Raw genomic sequence first — 23,694 nt, 5'->3', positions numbered from 1 at the left:
TGCTCCTGGATCTTTAGATTAAGGTCATCATTCCCCCCAACCAGAGAAAAAAGAAAATAAGACCTCAGGATGAATACACAAAAATCAAAGCAATGATGAGTAAACCCTCTACAACAATTCAGAGATATACACTTTCTATTCTTGGAAATTCAGTGTGGTGGGTGTTCAGTTCAGTTCAGTTGCTCAGACGTGTCCAACTCTTTGAACCCCATGAATCGCAGCATGCCAGGCCTCCCTGTCCATCATCAACTCCCAGAGTTTACCCAAACCCATGTCCATCAAGTCAGTGATGCCATCCAACCATCTCATCCTCTGTTGTCCCCTTCTCCTCCTGCCCCCAATCCTTCCCAGCATTAAGGTCTTTTCCAATGAGTCAACTCTTCACATGAGGTGGCCAAAGTATTGGAGATTCAGCTTCAACATCAGTCCTTCCAATGAACACCCAGGACTGATCTCCTTTAGGATGGGCTGGTTGGATCTCCTTGCAGTCCAAGGGACTCTCAAGAGTCTTCTCCAACACCACAGTTCAAAAGCATCAATTCTTCAGCACTCAGCTTTCTTCACCGTCCAACTCTCACATCCATACACGACTACTGGAAAAACCATAGCCTTGACTACACGCACCTTTGTTGGCAAAGTAATGTCTCTGCTTTTTAATATGCTGTCTAGGTTGGTCATAACCTTCCTTCCAAGGAGTAAGCGTCTTTTAATTTCATGGCTGCAATCACCATCAGCAGTGATTTTGGAGCCCACAAAAATAAAGCCTGTCACTGTTTCCACTGTTTCCCCATCTATTTCCCATGAAGTGATGGGACCAGATGCCATGATCTTAGTTTTCTGAACGTTGAGCTTTAAGCCAACTTTTTCACTCTCCTCTCACTTACTCGAGATCATTTCTAGTCTGTTTGGATCCTGTATGGAATGGAAAAGGAGCATCACTTGGTCATGCTCATCCACAGCTGAACTGTTGGAAGGCTAAGGTACTAAGAAAAAGAAAGATGGGTGTGCTTCTGAGCATCATATTACTTATGTTTTCCTCTGAATTCAGGTTAAGGCAAATGTTGCAGAAAAATGTGAAGACACAAGTGCTTTGTGGGATAGATCACACGGATTTAATAGAGTGCTCCGCTTATAAGAACCTGTATTTTTACCCCGATGGAACCTGTAAATATGACATCTGGGGCACTCAGTTGCAGCCAGGGGAACAGCCAGCACCATTGAGGATATCCAATACGTGCTAAGATAAATTTTAAGTAGAAAATCACAACAAAAGGCATGAAATTCAAATATTTGAGTACTTACTATGTGCAACACCGTTCTTGACACTACCGATTCAATAGTAAACAAAAAAGACAAAATCCCTGTCTTCATGGAGCACAGATTCTAGTGCAAACAGACTACTAATGTGTACTAAACTAATATTAACTCCTGGCAAATTAGAAGGCAATTAAATGCTAGGAAGAAAAGAAAGGAGAAAAGGGAATTCCCTGGTGGTCCTGTGGTTAGGACCCAGAGTTTTCACTGACAAGGGCCCAGGTTTGATCCCTGGTGCAAAAGAAAAAAACAAAAAAAAGAGAGAAAAGCACCAGGGTATGCCATAAAGGAGTGGCCAGAGAAGATGATTTCTGAGTGAAGAGCTGAGGGGTTGAGTGGCATAGCCCTGGAGACATCTAGGAGAAGAGGGATCCAAACAATGGGGAACAGTAAATGCAGTGGCTCTGAGGCAAGAGTGTGCCTGGCAACTTGAAGTAACAATGAGGAAACCAAAGGGTTTTAATGCCTTAAACTGCTTCCAGATTAACAGAGTTACAATCAGATGGAAAATGTCATGAACACAGCCATATTTTCATATACACATGGAGCAGGAACATGCCTCTGTAAATGGGTTGTGGCTCAGACGGTAAAGAATCTGCCTGCAGTGTCAGGGACCTGGGTTTGATCCCTGGGTTGGAAAGATCCCCTGGGGAAGGGAAAGGCTACCCCCTCCAGTATTCTTGCCTGGATAATTCCATGGACAGAGGAGCCTGGCAGGCTGCAGCCCACGGGGTCACAAAGAGTCAGACACGAATAGTGACTTTCACTTCACTTAAGCCCCTAATCTTTCCAAGCTTGAAGAAATGAGGAAGAGAAGGTTGAACAAGTAATCCAGGGTTACACCTGGGTGACCGGCCAAGAAAAGGCTTTAGTATAAATATCCCAAACTCGCATCACACTTTTGAATCAAGCTTCGATCCCTGGGTTGGGAAGATCCCCTGGAGAAGGGAAAGGCTACCCACTCCAGTATTCGGGCCTAGAGAATTCCATGGACTGTATAGTCCATGGGGTTGCAAACAGTCAGACACGACTGAGCGACTTTCACTTTCACTTTCCCACTTTAAAATTAAGAGGCACTCTTGTTTTTCTAAAAAAAAAAAAAAAAAAACTGAAAAAACTGAAGAACTCAGCCAACTAACATAACCTTAAAAGCTAAAACTGATCAATTGCACTTTTCATTCAGCAAGTAACTGAGAGACCCTACATATACCCTACATACATGCTGAAGAAGAAATAATAAATGCATCATTATCTAGATCCCACTACCCAGCAATCAATTGTATAGGTGTGTTTCACAGAGAAATTGCTCAAGGAGAACACGTTTCAGATGTTGACTGTAGCACTGGTAAGTAAAAAAAAAAAAAAAGTAGAAAAAGATCAACTGTCCTATGCAGAAAAAGTGTTAACAGAGAAAAACTGGAAACTCTTAAATTTTCTCTTGGCAAGGGAAAAAGCATGCTATAATTTATTCATACACTAGAATTCTCTGCAGCAGCTAAAGTAAATAAGATCTACAGGCATCTCAAACACATACTGACAAATATAAAAATGCAAGCTGTATGTATATAGAATTATGCTACTTAAATAAAATGTTAAGCTTGGGGATATGGTTTGTGGATATGTAACAGAGAAGTACAAACATGTTTGGACACTCGGTATACTGACTTCACAATAGTGGTTATCTGAGGATAGACGCAGAAGAGGAGGGATGGATAAAATATTTCAGTTGCAGTTTATTTTTAATGAGAGGGGGATTGAAGCAAATATGGAAAGATTAGAAACTCAAACATAAGTTGTGGAAAATGGAAGCCTTACTATGTTCTCTTTATGTATGTTTGAAATTTTTCATACTTTTACTTTAAAAAACAACAACAGGAAGGATAGAAGGAAGGGATAGACAAAGCTCCTCCACCACATTCCAGTAACTCCAAGGCCAAGTTTCCCTAACTTTCAAAGCTCAGGTTCTTCACCCTTAAGAGATGAGTGATGCTAGATGTGCCTGCCTCAAAGATGCTACAGAAGTGGTAGTCTGGGGACAGAACTTCATTGTCAGATACAATACTGGCAGACAAGGGCACTACATCGCGTCCCCACTGAATCTCCAGGGCCCAGAAGCCATTACTTTATTTCAATTTCACAGATAATAAGATTTTTCAACAGCGTTATAACCCCTCCCCCCCTCCAAAAAAGCCATAAAAACACATCTAAGGAGTGTAAATGACACAATAAATGCTTTACTGAAGCATCTCAATGAATGCAGACAGCCCAGAATGGGACCACCTCTCCCACTCCAAGTCAAGCAAGGACTAGTTAAAAATTATAAGAACAGGATAAATTTCCTCACATAAAATCAACTATTTTACAAGCAAAAGAGAAAAAAATGTGACACTGGTTGAGCATCACTAAGAAAGGATAATCAGATTACATCCATCAGTAATAAATCCCCAGCCACACCTGTAAACAGGACTCCGAAGGCTGGAGAGCGAGCAATCAAAATCCAGCCTCCCTGTGATGCGCTCTTTCCTTTGAAAGTTTGTCCAAACCTCAAGGAGGTGAGACTCTCCTCGCTAAGATGAGCTTCTGCTAAGTCTTACTGATCGACAAAACCAACTCCTCCCTCTGCCAGGCTCTGACGAGCTTGAGATCACATTCTCCAGAGAACTGGCAACGTTTCCCCACCCCAGGGCTCTCGGGAGTCTCCTTTCCCGGAAAGAAAACAGAGCCCATCTAAATCACCTGTGAGCTTGCGGCCAAGCGAAGCCGCAGGTCCAGGTGAGCGACCTCGAGTTAGCATATTTGCCCCAATTATCGGGAAGGAAGTTGCGCTGAGCCGGGTTCTTCCGAGAAGTAAAAGCCTGGCCACAGTACCCAGGCGCTGGGAGATCACTTGCAACCTCTCCACTTTACCCTAGGCTCCATCTGCCGCGTCTGCGGTCTCTCCCGGCTCTCAGCCCCACCCCCCTCCACAAAAGCGGGGTACGAGGTCCACAGCAAAGGAGAGCACGAGCCCAGGGTTAGCAGACGAACTCTGCAAACTGCAGAAACTAAACCGCGGGCACACAACCTGCCCAAGCCAGCAGCGAAGGGAGATGGGTGGGTTAGGGAATGTACCCACCCTCCTGGGCAGAGGATGGGGTAGATGGCGGGCGGACGACCCTCTTGCGGCTCCAAGAACTCCCTCTTCCCGAAGTCTGCCCGAACTCCAGCATCCGTCCTCCCGGCCCTCCTTGGAGCTGCGGTGGGGAAAAGGACCCGAAGGATGGGGGAACTGGAGGGTTGGGGGGGGACAATCTCAGGCCCGGAGTGGTCCCGCCTGCACCCTTGGGCCAGCTGAGGGCTCCTGGAGTCAGGAAGAGAACAATAGCGGACCCTCGGTCGCCCAAGCCCTCCGAGTCTCCCGCTCGCGCCTTCCTCGCCAGCTCCTCCAAGTTCAGCGCGGAGGCGGGTCGAGTCCAGAATTGGGGACCTGGGGGAGCCGGGCGGACCGGGCAGGTGGGACTGGGAGCGGGCTCGGGGTACCCAGAACGCCCCGCCGGGGATGGGGGGGCCGGTCATTCATTCCCACCCGCGGTCCCTCCGCACCTACTCCTGCCCCAGCCGGCCTGCGAGTGGCGGGGAACCAGCAGGCGAAAGCCCCTCTCCTAACTTGGCGCGCCCTCCCTCTCTATTCGGACCCCCACCATTCCCCTCTTCTCTGTTTCTCCGCCTGCCCTCTGCAGACACTTGGCGGCAGGCGGGGAAAAGGGACTAGTGGCGGGACCCTCGCAGCCACTCCGCCCTGCGCGTCCTCCGCGCCTTCTACCCTCATCTGAGCCCCAGACACAAAGGCGGAGATCCGAGCGGAGGACCCCGCGCCGGGAAGCCTCCCGACTCCCGGCGCCGCGCACTCACCCCATCTAGGCGGCGGCAGCGGCTCCCCGGGTCGGCCCCGCTGGCTGCGCCACCCCGCCCGCCGCTTCCCCAGGAAAACGCGGCCGCCGGGCTCGCTTCCTGCTCGGCTTCCTGCGCCTCGGTCCCTCCTCCTCCTCCTCCTCCTCCTCCTCCTCCCCCCGCTGCGGGGGTCCGTGGGCGCCGCGGCTCCCGGGCTGGGCCGGCGGGGCGGGGGCGGCGGCGGCAGCAGCACCACGTGGCCGCCCGGCGCCGGCCCCCGCCGACCCGGATCCCGCGGGAGCCGGGAGGGAGGTGCTAACCATTCCCCTCCTCTTCCACCGCGCGCGGCCCCAAATTCCGCGAGTCAGGTGATCCGGCCCCGCGCTCCGGCCGCAACCTGCGGGAGGTGCTCCCTGACCGCGCGCCCCAAGCGTCCGCAGCTTGCTTGTAGTTTTCCGCGGATCGTGGGATTCTGCCCCGTGGATCTGTTTGCATCGTCGTCACCTGAAGCTAATGGAAACCAACGGTGTTCTGACCCCCAGGATTTTAGAACGGGTGAGATCCTGAATATTATGCATTTCTGGTTAACGTCCAAAGTCGTTTGTGGTCGTGTTGGTGTTTGCAAGTCGCTAATCCAAGCGCCTTCTACCCAGAATCAAATTGGTCATAGTTTCCAAAATTATTGAACTGAAAGGAAACTAAAACCTGCTCAGAGTCTCTGGACTGAACCAGTTGGTCGGAGCGACTGTTTCCTAATGTTCATCAGGTGGCAAGAGAAAACTACGAGCGTTCAGCGCTGCTCGCGAGTTGGGAAGGAGACGCCTGCTGTCTGAACTGAGAGGCACCGTGCGGAACGCCCTTCCTGTGGGGTCTGGGATGCCGAGGGGCCCGGCCTCAGGCCCCCCGGAGCTCCTCTCCCTTCTCCAGCCCCCTGAGCCCCTGCGTTTGAATCATCATTGACTCTTGCTTCAACTCCCAAGGATTTTAAAGCTCTCCGCCTCTCCTTTAATTTGGGACGCCTTTGCGATTCATTCTGGTCATGCCAACCAGGTATGACTTTAAAAGTCTTTTCACCAAAGCCCCTGTGTTCTGTTAACTCCAAGTCCTTTACAGGAAGCTTTCTGGAATAAATATGTGGTATGAGTCGCTTTTTGGTGAGATCAAATCTAAAGCAATTGAATTAAAAAAAAATCCAACACAAATGAAATTCACCTAAGTTCAGTTTATAATGTCTTAAACAGATCCCCACGACTACCAGTCAGACTTTATCTGTACCCCTACCTCCCCACTACCGCCACCACCAGCAGCAAGCCAAAGGAACAGCCTGTCTTAGCTTTAACAGGTGGCATCAGAGACAAAAGCTGTGTAACGAGCTGCATGGTCTTCGCTTCCTAAATCATAGGTCAGCAATTCCTTAGAGAAGTGATGAATAGCTGGTTTAAAGCAAGATGTACACTCCTCTTCCTGTCTTTTATCCCTCTCAAATAAAATCACTCTCTAAAAGACACCTGAACTGATAAACTTCTTTTCGGTTTAATGCTGCCAATTTCCACAGTGCAGTTATTCATTGCAGTTCACATGAATGGTGTAATGTAGGGTATTTATTGGGAACAATACTGCCACCTGTTAGTTTTCTGTTCCCCTTTCAGCAGGTCAGTCTCGCTAAACAGTGGCAGCTGGGAAGATGTGCACTGGAGCACAACTGTCCTGTGCTGCCTTGAAAAGTTGTGTGCTGTGCTTAGTCGCTCAGTGGTGTCCAACTCTTTGTGACCCCCATGGACTGCAGCCCTCCAGGCTCCTCTGTCCATGGGGAGTCTCCAGCCAAGAATATTGGAGTGAGTTACCGTGCCCTCCTCCACGGGATCTCCCCGCCCCAGGGATGGAACCCACCTCTCCTGCCTCTCCTGCATTGCAGAGGGATTCTTTACCACTAGCGCCACCTGGGAAGCCCCAGCTATAGAATACGCACCACCTTCCACCAACCCAGGGATTGAACCCAGGTCTCCCGCATTGCGCGGGGTGGGGGGAATGGGGGTCTGGGGAGGGGTGTTCTTTAACGTCTGAGCCACTAGGGAAGCCCGCTTGGAAAGTTAACATGTGCGTATTCTGTGGCTGGGGCTTCCCAGGTGGCGCTAGTGGTAAAGAACCTTACCTGGAGAATCCCATGGACAGAGAAGCCTGGTGAAGCCTGGTGAGATACAGTCCCTAGCGTTGCAAAGAGTCAGACTGAAGCGACTTCACACACACACACACGTTCTGTAGCTGAAGGAGTTAAAATAGCAAACAATAATTATGTAAGGCTTCCCTGGTGGCTCAGATGGTAAAGAATCTCCCCGCAATGCCGGAGACCCAGGTTTGATCCCTGGGTTAGGAAGATCCCCTGGAGAAGGGAATGGCAACCCACTCTGGTATTCATACCTGGAGAATTCCGTGGACAGAGGAGCCTGGCAGGCTACAGTCCATGGTGTTGCAAAGAGTTGGATACAACTGAGTGTTTAACACACACAAGGTCATCAGCCTTTTATTCATAAAATAAAAACATTATTCATAGAATAAATTATTTTTCTCTTTTACACAACCAGACCCTGTCCCAGCCACCTGCCTGGGAACTCACTCGCCTTTGTCAGCTCTGAATGGTTTTCACGGGTGGCTTGTGTGCTTATTCTCCTTAATTTATAATCCCACCTTCTCCATCAGCAAGTCCAGCTCTGACTGAGAGACTGTTGTGGAGGGAAGGACTCTTATAGTTAATCCACTGTGCTAAGACCCTTTTCCAGATCTCCCCCTCTGTTGAAACGCAGACCACCAGCTTCAGACCACAACTGAAGTTCTGCCACCTGTAGGGAGATTGGTGATCAAGTGTATGTCTGAGCAGTGTCTTCTCATTGGTTGTTTTCACTAGGCCTTTTAGAAAATGCTAATTGGGATCAGGATACATTGATGAGACCCTCTGACCCAGGTGAAAGGGTTTGAGACATGGAAGCATCTCAACTGTGTACAACTTTTGGGGGCTGTAAACAAAAAGTTTTGGAGTTGAAGTTTGAAGTTCTTTTTGGAACTTCAATAGGAGAATAACCCCCAAATCAAAGTAACTATGGTGTGATGTATAGTATTGGGAGTAAGAAGAGTCAGGGGACCAGATTTCCCAACCCTTCTGTTTGACTCACTTTCCATTTTAACTTCACCACATGTTTGGACCTCTCCTGGCCCACTTTCCCAGTCAGTAAAAGAGAACACTGAATTACATGGCCTCTAGCATCCTAAGACCATTCCTTTAGCTTGAACAGCTTTCACCGACTATGTCACCCTCACATGTGTTTGGCAAAGGATCTGTTCTAGCAGGTCAGTCTTATCATACCAACAAGATTGTAAATCCTGAGTCTTGCCATCCAGGACTTAGCAGGATCCATAAATGAAATCTACTGGTTGGTAGGCCTCAATTTTCACTTTTGAGATTAAATAATGTCACATCCCTTCTTTCTTGCTCCATCTCTTACCGATATCAGTTCTTCCCAGATTAGGGACTTCTTAAGTTTGAGGAACCAAAGCTAAGACTTGTTGGGATTAAAAAAACTGTCCCTGAAGGAGAAAATAGAGATGGTCAAAAAGTGCTGGAGCCAAAATTACCCCTCCACTTTCTTTGGTGTTTGGTCGGGATCTGACTGCACCTCTGGGTCTAGTTAGAGGCAGCATAATTGAAAGGAATGTGGTGATATTGGGCCCAGTCCAGAGAATGGAACAAAAACACAATCAGAAGGCTGGAGAGGGATGATCTGTGGGGAGAAGCCGAAATATGTGTGCGTGCTTAGTTACTCAGTCGTGTCTGATTCTTTGCAACCCCATGGACTGTAGCCTGCCAGGCTCGTCTGTCCATGGGATTCTCCAGGCAAGAAAACTGGAATGGGTTACCATTTTCTTCTCCAGGGGATCTGCTCAACCCTGGGATCACACCCATCTCCTGAGTCTTCTGCATTGGCAGGCAGGTTCTTTACCACTGAGCCACTTGAGAAGTCCCAAAAGCCCAAATATTCGCAACAAAACCACCTTCTTTGTTTTCTCTTGGTGATGTTTCCAAATAGGAGGAAACTGTGACATGGGAGAAAATAAAATAACTCTGACATTTCTTCTGATAATGTAACAAGACCATAGTTATAAAGAAACCTGCAAACGCTGATTGGTCCATGGTTTTTCCACTTGCCAGGAAGCCAGCATAAATTTCTCCAAGGGTAGATTACTACCCTTCCCTTCTCAGTGACCTTGGTCACCTGATGGGAAGGTGAAGTTAAGATGCTTGGTAAAAATACACCCCACAGCCCTGCATCAAAGCCCTGCTTATAGAAATGTGACACAGAAGATAAGCATCTGACCTTGACACTACAGACCTGAGAAGGTCTTAAGACCGTCTGGCCCATCACTGTCTATGAGGAATGGAAAGTGTGCAGAACGTTCTATCCAGTATTGTAACCTCTAGCCACATGTGGACACCTGAGACATCATTAGTCAACTAGGCTCCTGAGCACTCAAAATGTCACTAGTCCAAATTGAGGTGTGCCATAAATATAGAACACACACCAAAATTCAAAGGCTAAAAAAGAAAATCATCTCTCAAAACATTTTTATGTTGATTACATATTGAAATGCTGATATTTTGGATATATTAGGTTAAATATATAATTGACACTGATTTCAGTTATATCTTTTTACTTTATTAAATGTGGCTATCTAGAGGACTTCCCTGATGGTCCAGTGGTTAAGACGCTGTGCTTTCAGTGCAGGGAACATGGGTTCAATCCTTGGTCAGGGAACTAAGATCCCACATGCCATGCAACACAGCCAAAAGATAAAAGTAAATAAAATAACAATAAAATGTGGTTAACTAGAAAATTAAAAATTACTATCTGGCTTACACTGTATTTCTATTGGATAGCACTGCTATGGGGGCTAATATTAGCAGCAAGTACACATTTAGCACCTTCTATATATACCAGACACTCTTCTAAGTGATATACGTGTTAACTACCATGGCTAAGTACTTAATTATCCAATCTGGGACATTTCTGAGAGTGAAGTAGGGCAGGCAGATGCTAAACCAGCCACGACATTAGGACAAGAGGCATAAACTGAAACTGTCCTGAGAAAACGGAGATGTCAAGTCCCCTTAGTGTTAGGTCAATGTAGTCCTTACATCAAACCTATGCTGTTGCTGTTTAGTCACTCAGTCATGTCCGACTCTTTTGTGATCCCATAGACTGCAGTCCTCCATGCTCTTCTGTCCATGGGATTTCCCATGCAAGAATACAGAAGTGAATTGCCATTTCCTTCTCCAACATCAAATATATAAGTACTGTTATTATCCCTTTTGGGCACACGAGCGAACTGGGGCACAGAGATTAAGTGACTTGCTCAAGGTCACACAGCTGGAAAGCGGCAGTGTTGTGATTCAAACTAGGGCAGTGTGGCTCTCGCCCCTTCACTCAACTGCTGTGCACCACTGTCTGCTCAAGAGTTAATATGGATGGAGGTTCTAATAGATGCCATTTATCTTAATTTTCACAACAACTTGGACAGAGCTGACATTATTCTGTTTTTACAGTGCAGAAACTGAGTTTTAAATAGTTCCAGCAACTTGTCCAAATCCTAGAACTGGAAAGAATGGAGCCAAGAATCAAGGTTTGGGATGACCAACTCCAGAGAGGTCCTCTTAACTACCACTTTGTTTTGCTTTCAGGCCACCTCTGTTTATAAACGACTCATATTGACTTTACTACTTCTCTCCGTTCTGGCAGAGGACTGGATAAGAGAAGATGAGAACGCAGGTGTCATCACCTTGGGACAAGCAACTAATACCAAAAGCTCCATCTTGTTGGCCTCTCCTTTCTCGGAAGGAGCATTGTAAAGAGCCATCCATGTGCCAAGTTGGTTGTTCTGCTGTGCATGTCAGGAATTCCAGAAAATATTTGCCATTGAGGCTGTGGAGGTAGCATTGTGAGGAGCTCACAAACATCAAGACAACAGCTGATTACCTAAAGGCTAAGAGCAGGGGCTTTTACAAAGCTCCACAGTCAGAAGCAATAACAGGGCACGTCATCCCGTGAACGTGGCAGGGGCAGCTTTACTGGCTTCCTCTTCAGTGGGTCACAATCTTCACAGCTCCTTAGAATCACCTGCCTTTAAAAATCCCCACTGCCTTGGCCCCACACCCTAGAAGACAGGTTTAAATGGTCTGGTGTGGGGCCCAGGCATTAGTATTTTGTATTTTCCCCCTAGATTGTCATAAAGTGGTATCATGGCAGTCTTGGCTGTCCTGACTGTCCCAGCCATGCCTGGAGCATCTAGTTCTTGATTTAGCATTGTAAGCAAAGTGAGTTTAAGTGAAGAGGGTGGGTTATTTATTAACTGGCCTTACAAAAGCTGATGCTTCAGAATGATCTCTTGATAGAGTGATTCTAAAACAAGCCCCTATTTTTGTTGGCTTGGTCCATTTGTTTTCTGTTATGGCACTAAACTGAGCTCCAGATTTTTGTCTTCTTCGGTAAGATCAACTTCTGCTTATAAGGTATTTTAATTTGTGTTTCTTCCTTAACTAAACAGTGCACACATAATACATCTGTGTCCTACTTTGGCTGATGAGTTATTTTGCATCTGTTATGGCTTCTTGTTTATGTTTTTCTAAGGTTTGGTAGCCATTTGGCTTCTGTTATTCATTTTCACATTCCCAGTTTTGTGGCTTTCTTTAACATCCTTAGAAGACATGAAGTAGTTTGCTTCTTGTTCTCAAAACTGCTCTTTCGACGTTGAGAGAGAACACATTTTTAAGAGACATTCTATGGCAGACAGTTCATACTTAAGACATACGACTACACTACTGTGAAGCTATTTAACAAAATTCCACACACCCCTTGTTTGCTTTGCCTTTAGTACAAATTCCTCAATGATCCAAACATGCACTGTAAGCAGGTTTCTCTCATTTGAGGTGGAGGTTCTTCTAAGGTCAAGTTATCACTCTTCCTTTGCCTTCTTTGAGAAGAGGCCTGTAATTTCTTGTTCTAGACTTCCTGTTTGAGTTTCAGAACAGAATGAAGGCTGTGAAGATGTTTCTGACCGTCCCATGACATGCCAGAAGACAGAGGCACCGCCACAGGGGAGCCAGAAAGATTGCTGTGGACCAGATTCCTTCCCCAGAGCTGAGGTGGGACGGGGATGCATAGCAACCAGCAGAAGCAAGCAAAGAGGCCATGGTGATCGCCTGCCATGCATTCCTAGAACCCTCAGGACACAAATGCCAAGATGACAAATTGACTTTACAATAATAGAGCAATAAGATGGAGGAGGGCAGGGTTCTGGTGTTGAGGATATGGAGGTCACTGTTGACCAGACAGAGGAGTTTGTCTTTGTGAATATGTAACAGGGAAGGGAGTTTTGGAGGCCATTTGGGAGCATCAGAAGACTAGGTTGGCACTGAGTTAGTTTGGGAAATTTGCCACTGAAAAACCCAGGTCTTTGGGGCAAAGAGAGGAAGGTGGAGGTCTGAGTGGGTTTCACATTTGCTTTGTGGACTTCTGCAGGACATTTTAAAAGGTTGTATTTAAACTGTGTGCCTGAAGAGGACTCTTCATTGACATCCAGCATAACATGCTCATATGGAAAAACATAGATGATGAGAACATTCTGTGTGTCCCCTCTCATCCCAGTTCACCTCCCTGATCACACTGCCTTCTGCTTCAAGTCTCCAAGTTCTTGCATGTTCAGTTTAGAGGGGTAGAAAACAATTCAAGGTCAGAGAGGCACTTACAAAAATTTTAGAGTATCACGTGTGAGGCCGGATCTGCGGAAGACTGGTGAGAGCAGAGAAGCTGAATCCCGGCAGGAGCCCTCGCAGTATGGCCCAGAGAGGGGACTTCTCAGCCCAAAGCTGCTTGTCAGCTTCTAGGCAGCAATCATGGTTGACTGCTTCTTTTTCCTTTGTTTTCATACATGGAGTAAAGATGAGAAATGAGAGAGTTTTTAAAAGGAAGAAATACTGTTAGGTTGCAAGTTGAGCCCTAGCTTCTCCAGTTACTAGTGCAGTGAGCAGAGGGAGTTTGGATTCAGTAACGTACCCACCTACAGCATCAATTCTGTGTTTCAGGCAGGCAGAAGGGGACGAGTGGATAGCCAGTGTGGTCTGCCCCCTTGGAGATTTTCTGAAAGCCCCATCCAACTTAATTTTATTGATCAAAATTGTATCACATGGCTGCCTTCCTCTGAAAGGGAAGGGAACACAGGTTTTTTTTTTTTAAACTAGGTACATTGTACACCAAATAAAATTGGGGTTCTGCTAATATAGAAATGGGAAGAATGGTTATTGGGTTTATCTGTTGCTGTAAAACAAACAACTTTAAAACTTAGTGGCTTAACACAACAACAATATATTATTCCTCATGATTCTGTAGGTTGACTAGGTAGTTCTGGAATGGCCAGATGACCTGAAATGTCTCTCTCTGAGAGCTGTGGTTAGTGTTGGTCCCTGGTTGGAGGTCAGCTGGGGATTGTTGGCTGAGATGTTGGTTCTCCTTCTTGTGGTTTCTTGGGCTTCCTCAAGGACTGGTGGCTGGGTTCCAGGAAGGAATGTTCCGAGGGGATGAACCTCAGTCTACAAGTGCTCATCAAGCTTCCGCTCACACCACACTTGCCATGGTCCCATTGGCCAAAGCATTGTCACCCTGCTTATTTAACTTATATGCAGAGTATATCATGAGAAACGCTGGGCTGGAAGAAACACAAGCTGGAATCAAGATTGCTGGGAGAAATATCAATAACTTCAGATATGACACCACCCTTATGGCAGAAAGTGAAGGGGAACTAAAGAGCCTCTTGATGAAAGTGAAAGAGGAGAGTGAAAAAGTTGGCTTAAAGCTCAACATTCAGAAAACTAAGATCATGACATTTGGTCCTATCACTTCATGGGAAATAGATGGGGAAACAGTGGAAACAGTGTCAGGCTTTATTTTGGGGGGCTCCAAAATCACTGCAGATGGTGATTGCAGCCATGAAATTAAAAGACATATACTTCTTGGAAGGAAAGTGATGACCAACCTAGATAGCATATTCAAAAGCAGAGACATTACTTTGCCAACAAAGGTCCATCTAGTCAAGGCTATGGTTTTTCCAGTGGTCCTGTATGGATGGGAGAGTTGGATGGTGAAGAAAGCTGAGTGCTGAAGAATTGATGCTTTTGAACTGTGGTGTTGGAGAAGACTCTTCAGAGTCCCTTGGACTGCAAGGAGATCCAACCAGTCCATCCTAAAGGAGATCAGTCTTGGGTGTTCATTGGAAGGACTGATGCTGAAGCTGAAACTCCAATACTTTGGCCACTTCATGAGAAGAGTTGATTCATTGGAAAAGACCCTGATGCTGGGAAGGCTTGGGGGCAGGAGGAGAAGGGGACGACAGAGAATGAGATGGCTGGATGGCATCACCGACTCGATGGACATGAGTTTGGGTAAACTTCGGGAATTGGTGATGGAGAGGGAGGCCTGGCGTGCTGCGATTCATGGGGTCGCAAAGAGTCGGACACAACTGAGCGACTGAACTGAACTGAACAGAAAGATGTTGAACTCGGGTGGCCTCAGCCTACAATGGCTTGCAGCAGAGCTTACGTTCCCAGCCAGAGACTAGGCTGGGTAGCAGTGGTGAAAGCACCAGATCCTAATTACTAGACAAGTAGTGACAAGGACCCTGGCCCTTCGGCTTTGCAAAAAAGAATGCCCACAAAGATGGCAAGTAGTGATACAAGTATTTATTAAGAGGAAAAAGTACAGTACGTGTGTACAGACACGCGGGCAGACTCAGAGGGAGAGTCCCTGAGTTGCGTATTCATGGCAGTTTGAATTAGTTTTATGGGATATTTTTTCTGGATCTCCTTTGGCCAATCATTATGATTTGCCTGGTTCACAGTCGTATTGGGTATATCTCAGGATCCTTCTATGTGCGCATGCATACCAAAAATGCATCTTAGCAGCCTAGCATTAGTTAGCATCACTCCCCTTTGACCTCCAAAAAGCTTCTCTGTGCATGTATGGTCGGGGAGGTCTCCTGACTTCAGGAAGAAAAAATGTGTAGTCTGAGCAGGGCCCAGCCTCCTCCCATAATTGTCCTGCTATTCTTATCTTGGAGTTTTGGTCAGTAGAGAATGAATCTCCAATTGCTTTACCCTGAGGGGAGCCCATCTGCCTCCTGCCTCAGTGTTGCCAATGAATTTGAGGTTCTTGCCATCGTGAAAGATTTCACAGACAAAGTGATATGTAAGAACTGGATATACTTAGAGACAAACACACTTTACATAGTGTGGGCCATCTCAGAAGGCAAGAGGCCTTGGGAGAAACACATTCCATGGAGGATGGGCCATCTCAGATTGCAAGAGAGAGAGAACCTTGAAATATGGCATAGTTAGTTTTTGTGGGCTGGTAATTTCATCGGCTAATGAGTGGGAAGATTACTCCAATTATTTTGGGGACAGGGCAGGGATTTCCAGGAATTGGGCCACCACCCACTTTTTGGCCTTTTATGGTTGGCTGCAGAACTGTTATGGTGCTAGTGTGTATGCCATTTAGCTTGCTAGTGTATTACAATAAGTGTATCATGAGTCTCAAGGTCCACTGGAAGTTGAATCTTCTGCCATCTTGGACCTAATTGGTTCCAACTGGTCTTTGTCATGTCCTATGGCTACATCATTCTTTTAAAATTGTGCCCTGCCACCCTTCCACCCTATTTCAATGGCACAGCCAAGTCCAGAGTCAAAGTAGAAAGCAATTACAGAAAAGTCATAAGAGCCAGGAATCATGGCTCATTGGGGACCAACAAAGTACCTGTCTACCATTGGTGGGTATTTAGCTACCAAGGCATCTTTTTTTGATCGCATGTTTAAATTCATCAGTGATTATTTTGCAGCAAATGTAGAGCAATACTTGGCAAGCATTAGTTCTGAAAATCCTCCCAACAAACTTTGGGCTATATGCTCTTACTATTTCCATTTGGAGATGAGGAAATAGATCAGGGAAGCTTATGAAAGTTGTTCAAGGTCACATAGTAAGAAATCACCAGGGCTAGAACTTGAGCCCAACCTGAATATTCAGCTTGGACAGGGGTTTGTGAGTACATTCTGGTTGCAGGAAGGTGGGAAGAAATCAAATGACAGGGATCTAACAAAGTGGCCATTTAGAAGAGATTTTCCCCATGTTTTTAATACCATTCTCTTTTGTCCTCTCCTGTAGCAGGTACAGAGAGAAAAGTGAGCTGTCCCTGCCCATCAGAGTCAGGCTGAAGGGCTGTATTGAGAAGATGCTTACTGGCTTCCTGGCCAGGTGATCTAATGCACGTTGGACCCCTCTTCCCAAAGTGTACACAGCAGAAGGCAGAGGTGAAAGCACACATGAACCAGTTAAATCTGGGATGGCTATAGTTACCCTGGGAAAACTTGAGGAAAAAATCTGAACATCTAGGAGCCTTGATTAAGGAATCAAGGAGGTTTCTGAAAGGGAAAAAAAAAAAATGAAATTTGCTCAACTTATACCTGTACACGTGTGTCAGAAGTGAATCACCCTAACATGCTAGAAATGCTGTCTATTGATGAAAAGCACAGTGAAGATGCAATACTTTTTCTGTTTAAAAGTAATCTTCTCCAGTGTGGTCTCCACACTAGTCCACAGAAATACTGACTCAGGCTCTTCACTGGGTGAATCAGAAAATCTGCATGTTTAAGGAACATTCCATGGGACTCATACACAAACATTTGCAAATAGTTTGTTTTATTTTATTTATGACTGATTGATTTTAAAATGTTCTTTCAGTATGATGGTTTTTAAAACAGGGCTTCTCAAACTTTAATGTGCATCTGAATTGCCTGAGATCTCTTTAAAAAGCAGGTTCTGATTCAGTAGGTTTTGAAGAAAGGCTTGAGATTACTAATTTTTAACAAGGTCCCACCCCTCATGCTGGTCTGAAGAATCACGCCCCATACCTTGTAACCAAGTTTTAAAACCTTGGAGGGAAAAACAAACAAAAAACCGTTTGAAAGTGAAAGTGTTAGTCCATCAGTCATGCCCAACTCTTTGCGACCCCATGGGCTGTAGCTCGCCAGGCTTCTCTGTCCATGGAATTCTCCAGGCAAGAATACTGAAGTGGGTTTCCATTTCTAAAAGTAAGGAGGCAAACAAACACAAGGGGAGTCAAGGTGTGGGTGCCCACTAAACATCTGTGGGAAAGACAGAAGTCACTGCCCTTTCCAAAGGGACAGGTCACTGATAAAAGACACAGACCTGGTAGCAAAAGAGGGAGCTTATGTACACCAAAAACTAATACAACATTGTAAATCAGCTATACTCCAATATAGAATAAAATTTTTATAGCAAAATTTAAAAAAGAAGGAGCTTAGAGATATCCAGAACAGACTCCCTTGGTCAAGGTGAGACAGATGGGCAGGTGCAGCAAGGAACAGTGATGAAGTTGTTTTTCTAGTGAATCTGGACTGAGGAGATGACATGATCTTTAAAGAACTTGAAGAAACTCAGAAAAGTCAGATAGTGGAACTTCCCTGGAGGTTGGTCCACTGGTTAAGACTCCATGCTGCTAATGCAGGGGGCACAGTTTTAACGAACTAAAATCTCACATGCTGTATGGCATGGCCAAAAGATTAAAAAAAAAAACAACTCAGTGCAAAGTCAATAGAACTAAATGAACACAAATGTTTAGATAGGCTGAACTTTTAAGGTGCAAAAATACACAATTTGTATTTAAGAGTTTGTTTTCTTCCCAATCCTTGCTTTTTGTGTGGTTTTGTGCTGTTTATAAGCAGAAGGAACATACTGGTAGAATACACTATGTGCTAAGTGTTACCAAGTCCAAGCTCACTCTGCTCGCTGCATGAGAGGCAAATAAATCCAAGGGACAAGGTGTTGAGGCAAGAAATATGATTTTATTCAGAAAACAAACTGACCAAGAAGATGGCAGACTAATGTCTCAGAGTAATCATTTTGTTGGGGTCTGGATGCCAGGTTCCTTTACAGAGTCGGAGAAAGAAAAAATGAGGAATTAAAGTCAAAAGACAGAATGGAGAGGGAGAGGCAGTGAGGAAGTAAAGTAAAAAGGGTCTTCAGTCCAGTTTAGTTCAGTTCAGTCACTCAGTCTGTTCGACTCTTTCCACCCCCATGGACTTCAGCACACCAGGCTTCCCTGCCCATCACCAACTCCCGGAGCTTGCTCAAACTCATGTCCATCCAGTCGGTGATGCCATCCAACCATATCATCCTCTGTCTTCCCCATCTCCTCCGGCCTTCAATCTTTCCCAGCATTCAGGATCTCTTCCAGTGAGTCAGTTCTTTGCATTAGGTGGCCAAAGTATTGGAGCTTCAACTTCAGCATCAGTCTTTCCAGTGAATATTCAGGACTGATTTCCTTTAGGACTGACTGGTTTGGTCTCCTTGCAGTCCAGGGGACTCACGTCTTGCAAAATATCTCTGGGAAGTGTCAGCCTCTGGAAGGGATGTGTTAATCTCTTCTATTTTCACTGGTGGGCAGGGTCAGATTATGAGCTGAACAAAGGCACTTTACCATCAGGCAGCGGGACAGGGTCCTTTGAGACAGGCCATTATGTCTGACCGTAATAACAAAAGCAATAAAAAGCAAGTCAAAGCAACAGTTCCAATATGGAGTCAGAATTTCTTCTTCTCTGTAAGTCCCTCCAAAAGTAGATTTTTAATCCTTGCAAATGAATCTTGATACCTTACTTAAGCAGATTTCCCCACCCCCACCTCCCCCGCCCCCCACTCCTGCCAGAGGAGGTAGATCAGAGCACAGAGTATTCTCTTTCCAAAGGAGAGCCTGATACCATACCTTACTTACAGAGTGGATAGAACCACTCCTTAGAGTTAACAAAGTGTTTTTACACCCACTTGTCACATTTTTACCCCTCTTCTCATTATGAAAAATAAGATATGTCCATGGATTATTGGAATTTCATAGATGTACAAAGGAAAGGAGGGACTCTGTCCCACTAGACTGAAGCAAGAACAAGTTACTTCAGGCATAACTGAAGGTAACTCTGTTCTTCAGAGCCGGGGAATAGACTTCGGTCTCTAGCAGTATGGCTGCCTGTAAATTCTGAAAAAAATTTCCCCACAAGCACATAGAAACACTGGGTAATATACACCAAACATTTGGTTAAAAGCAAAGTTAAATTTGTAAGACAGTAAGATTCACAGGCTGTAAGAAAAAAAGTTGAAACCAGAGTGGTCAGCAAACCCTGAAGCATGGGGCTCCTTGGGGGTTATCTGCCAATCCAGGGAGCTTGATTCTCCGTGGGGAGACTAAAGGCCTGTTAAGACGAAAATTGATATCCTAGAAAAAGTTAGGGGTCTCAAACATCTACATTCTCAAGTAAAAAGTGGGATTAGGAAAAAAAACAAAAATTCATCCTCTAGCAAAAAGGAAGCCAACAAGGAAATATCTCTATTTCAGCCTTGGTGAAAGTCATCGAAAATGAAAACAAAATAGCTCTTTACTGAGAATTTATAATCCCAAGCCTGACATTATAGTGATTTAGTATTTACTCTACTTGCATGACCCAGGAAACTTCAGGGAGAAAAATTATTTTAAAAGTGCATCTAGTTCATAACAGCCCAAGGCAGCTGGTATTAGAAGGGATGCAATCTCAACCTGGAGTCTTCAGGATTCTTACCTTTAAGAGTAGCCTTATTTGTACTGAGTGTAAAAATGAGAGGCACATGAGAAGATAAGCCACCATAAATTGGGCTCAGCAGAAACAATGGACAATAGAATTAGATAATAAGGACTTTGGGCGTGAAAGTGAAAGTCGCTCAGTTGTGGCTGACTCTTTGAACATTTATTCTTGATGGTCTTTTGTTCATTTTTTATGATTACAATTCCTTCTGTTTCTTCAGAGACCTGGGTTCGATCCCTGGGTTGGGAAGATCCCCTGGAGAAGGGAAAGGCTACCCACTTCAGTATTCTGGCCTGGAGAATTCCACGAACTGTATAGACTCAGACATCAACAATCCTGCTAACATCTTGAATTTGGACTTCCAGCCTCCAGGACTACAAGAAAATTAATTTCTGTTGTTTAAGTCACCCAATCCATGGTACTTTGTTATGACAACCCTTGCACACTAAGACAACCCACTTTTTTCTTTTCAGTGCATGCTTTCCCTCCATGGGTAACACTCATCAACAGGCTCAGCTTGTTGTTATTGGACCTGAAGCGTTCCCTTTTCTGGGTCAAAATTCATCTTCTGGATAAGTGAGATAAAGCGTACTCCCTTCTGACTCCTCTAGGGCACCCATGTGCGCTGCTCTGCACCAACAGCTAGTTCAGTCCTGGGTCCAAGTGAGATCATTAAAGATCTTCCTCCTTTCTTTCCATAGAATTCCTCCCTGTGCTCTTTTACTCACCCAAGACTCTAGAAAAGCAAAAGATCGATCTTCCCCAACTGTACCATGACCTCTGCTCCCTGCACCAACGTACCCCAGATGCTCAGTTTGTTGGCTCCAGGGCTTGCATTGATTTCTAGAAGTGAGGTGAAAAAGACATTGAAAGCCCCAGGCCAGACAGTTCCCCACCCCAGATATGGAGACTTCGGAAGACAAACATTTCTTGTGCTCTTCACCAGAGGCCTGCTGCTGTCTGTGAAGGAATGCAGAGCACTCTTGCTGCAGCTGGACCTGGGGAGAGCTTTTCTTTAGCCTTGCAAGTTATAGACCCATGTAAAGAAACTCAAAAAGTTCCAAATTCCTGAGTATTGTTTTGATATTATTTGCTAGATTATTTTGGTCTCAGTGGAGTTTTAAATGTTAAAGTTAGTAACGTATCTGATAGTATATTGCAGCCTATCTCAAATTCCATTGTTTTTTTCTTTTTTAAAAAAAACAATGGAACTTGGAACCTGTGGTTTCTCAGGGGTATCTTAGGGAGTGGAACTCAGGAAAAGGGGCCACTCCTTCTGGCTTTCATCCCTGTGGATTCAGTTCTACTTGGGATGAGCACCCATGGCCCTGACCCTAATCCACTACATTTCCTTTTAACTCAGTACTTAGAGAATAATTATAGATAATTATAAAGTTCCCACAAATATAAGTGCCCACTCTTGTGGGAGGATTACACATCCTCACCCTGATGAATTAAGATGTGACAGTAAGTCTTCCACTGGGTAATAAAATGTGAGAGGAAGTATATGTGTCACTTGAAGGTAGAAGCTTCAGCCTCTAGTGCCTGCTTCAGTGTGGTCTTCTTCCCCACTCTGGGGAGCTGCAGCAGTAGAGTGGAGACAGGTGTCCATCAGCCTGCAGTTCCTGAGTGACAGCATTGTGAAGTGGGAGTGGGTTGCCATCTCCTTCTCCAAATATTGTGAAGAGCCTCTGCCAACCAACATGGGAAAGAGATGTGAGCAAGAGATGAAATGGGCTATTTTAAGCTGCTGAGATTTTGGGGTTGTTTGTTACTGCAGCAAAACCTAGCCCACCTATTTATCATACTACAGTATCTTTAGATCATTCAACTTTTTAAAAATTTAAGTAAAAAAGGCTTTTGATTTAAAATTGTATTCAAGAAGACAGTGTGTATTAATGAAAGGAAACAAACATTTAAATGAGGAAGAGGCACTAACTCCTTTGTACCCCACAGCTCATAAACTGGGCACCTAATGGTTTCATTTCTACTCCCCAGGGGTGAGTCTAGGTGAAGGGTCAGCAAATGTTTTCTGAAAGGACCAGACTGTGAGTATTTTCAGATTGCAGATCATATGGTCTCCATTACAGCTACTCAGCTCTGCCATTGGAGCTCAAAAATGTCCATAGGTAATGAGTAAGCTAATGGGTGTGGCTGTGTTCCAATGAAACTTTACTTACAGGAACAGGAGGCTGACTCATCATTTGCTTACTCTGGTCTAGGGCCTAGAGACCAACATGGGAGCCCTTGAGTCTCCAAACCCCTGCCAACCACTCTTATTTTTTTCCTTTCAGCTTTCAGTTTTAATTGATATACATTGTGTAGCTTAAAGTGAGGGAGTGATGTGTTGAGCTAATACCCTTGTATATTACAAAATGATTATCCTCATAGCGTTATCTCATTCCTCCATCACAGCACATAATTACCATTTCTTTTCTGTGGTGAGAACACTTAAGATCTACTCTCTTAGCAAATTTCAAGTGTATAATACACTGTCATTAACTATAATCACTATGTGTGTGTGTGTATATATACATATATATGTATTATATATATAAATTTGCTAAGATAGTAGATCTTATATATATATATATAAAATGCTGTAAATATATAGAATATATATATATAGAATGCTGTAAGTTAGATGCTCAGAACTTATTAATCTTATAACTTGAACCCTTTACCAACATCTCCCCATTTCCCCACCCCTAACCCCTGTTAACATCTACTCTGCTCTCTGTTTAGATGAGTTTGGCTTTTTTAGATTCTAAATATAAGTGATATTATACCATACTCCTCTTTTTCTTTCTGGCTTATCCCACTTAGCATAATGCCCTTAAGTTTCATCCCTATTGTAGGAAATGTCAGGGTTTCCTTCTTCGTTATGGCTAAGTAATATTTCATTGTATATGTGTGTATATATGTATATAAAACATATCTTCTTTACCCATTCATCTGTTGAGAAACACTTAGGTAGTTTGTACATCTTGGCTATTTTGTGAATAATGCTGCAGTGAACATGGGATGCAGATATCTATTCCAGATGCTGTTTTCATTTCCTTTGGATATATACCCAGAAGTGGGATTGCTGGATCATAAGGCTTAAAATGATAAGCTCTATTTTTTTTTCCTGTCATGAGAATTCTTAGGATTTACTCTGCCACCACACTTGAGGAACTAAGTCAGGTGGTCAGCTATATTCGTTTACTCCTTCATCCACTCACTCACTCATTCATCCACTCAGCTTGATACTGTGATAATCTTCTGTGTTTTAGCTACTGTGTTAGGCCCTGGGGACAGAGTAGAAAACAAAACTGACAAGATCTCTGCTCTCACAATGCTTAGAGAAAAGTGCAGGAAAACATATAGCAAAGAAGTAGGAGAATTTATGGTAATGATAAGTGCCATGGATAAAATAAAGGTTTAATGTAGCAGAGGACCAATAGTGGATCCAGTGTCATACAGTGACTCATTGAAGAGGTGACATTTGAGCTGAGACCTTCAGTGCCAGCGAGACGAGCAGGACTGAGGTGACTCTAGGTTTGCCTTCTTCCTCTTTTCTTTTTTTTCTTATTGATTATTTTATGTATGTGTGTATGTATGTTATGCATGTGTCCTAATTTACCCCTCCTGCCACCTTTCCCCTTTGGTAATCATAAGTTTGTTTTCAAAATCTGTGAGTCTGTTTCTGTTTTATAAGTAAATTCATTTGTATCAGTTTTTAAGATTCTACATATAAGTGATATCTGGTATTTGTCTTTCTCTGTCTGACTTAACTTCACTTAGTATGATAA

The 23,694-nt window shown here is 44.6% G+C and overlaps 1 protein-coding gene across 12 annotated transcripts in view; it reads right to left on the bottom strand.

The window, feature by feature from the left end:
- RAI14 (retinoic acid induced 14) overlaps positions 1 to 5,318 on the bottom strand; it is a 161,295-nt gene extending 155,977 nt beyond the window's left edge. For 9 of the 12 annotated variants that reach the window (XM_081520491.1, XM_081520436.1, XM_081520450.1 and 6 more), the window contains exon 1: positions 5,206 to 5,318. The gene's annotated coding sequence lies outside the window, so the exon portion shown is untranslated. Of the gene's footprint in view, positions 1 to 4,429 lie in introns of all 12 variants that reach the window. The other 3 variants (XM_081520461.1, XM_081520469.1, XM_081520475.1) reach the window with 1 other exon arrangement.
- Positions 5,319 to 23,694: the final 18,376 nt, after the last annotated feature.

The sequence above is a fragment of the Giraffa tippelskirchi genome, chromosome 8, assembly GCF_054371585.1.
Source record: "Giraffa tippelskirchi isolate mGirTip1 chromosome 8, T2T-mGirTip1v1.2.pri, whole genome shotgun sequence".
Classification (NCBI taxonomy): Eukaryota; Metazoa; Chordata; class Mammalia; order Artiodactyla; family Giraffidae; genus Giraffa; species Giraffa tippelskirchi.
Note: the sequence above shows the minus strand (reverse complement) of the source record. Positions and strands in the feature narration are given on the sequence as shown.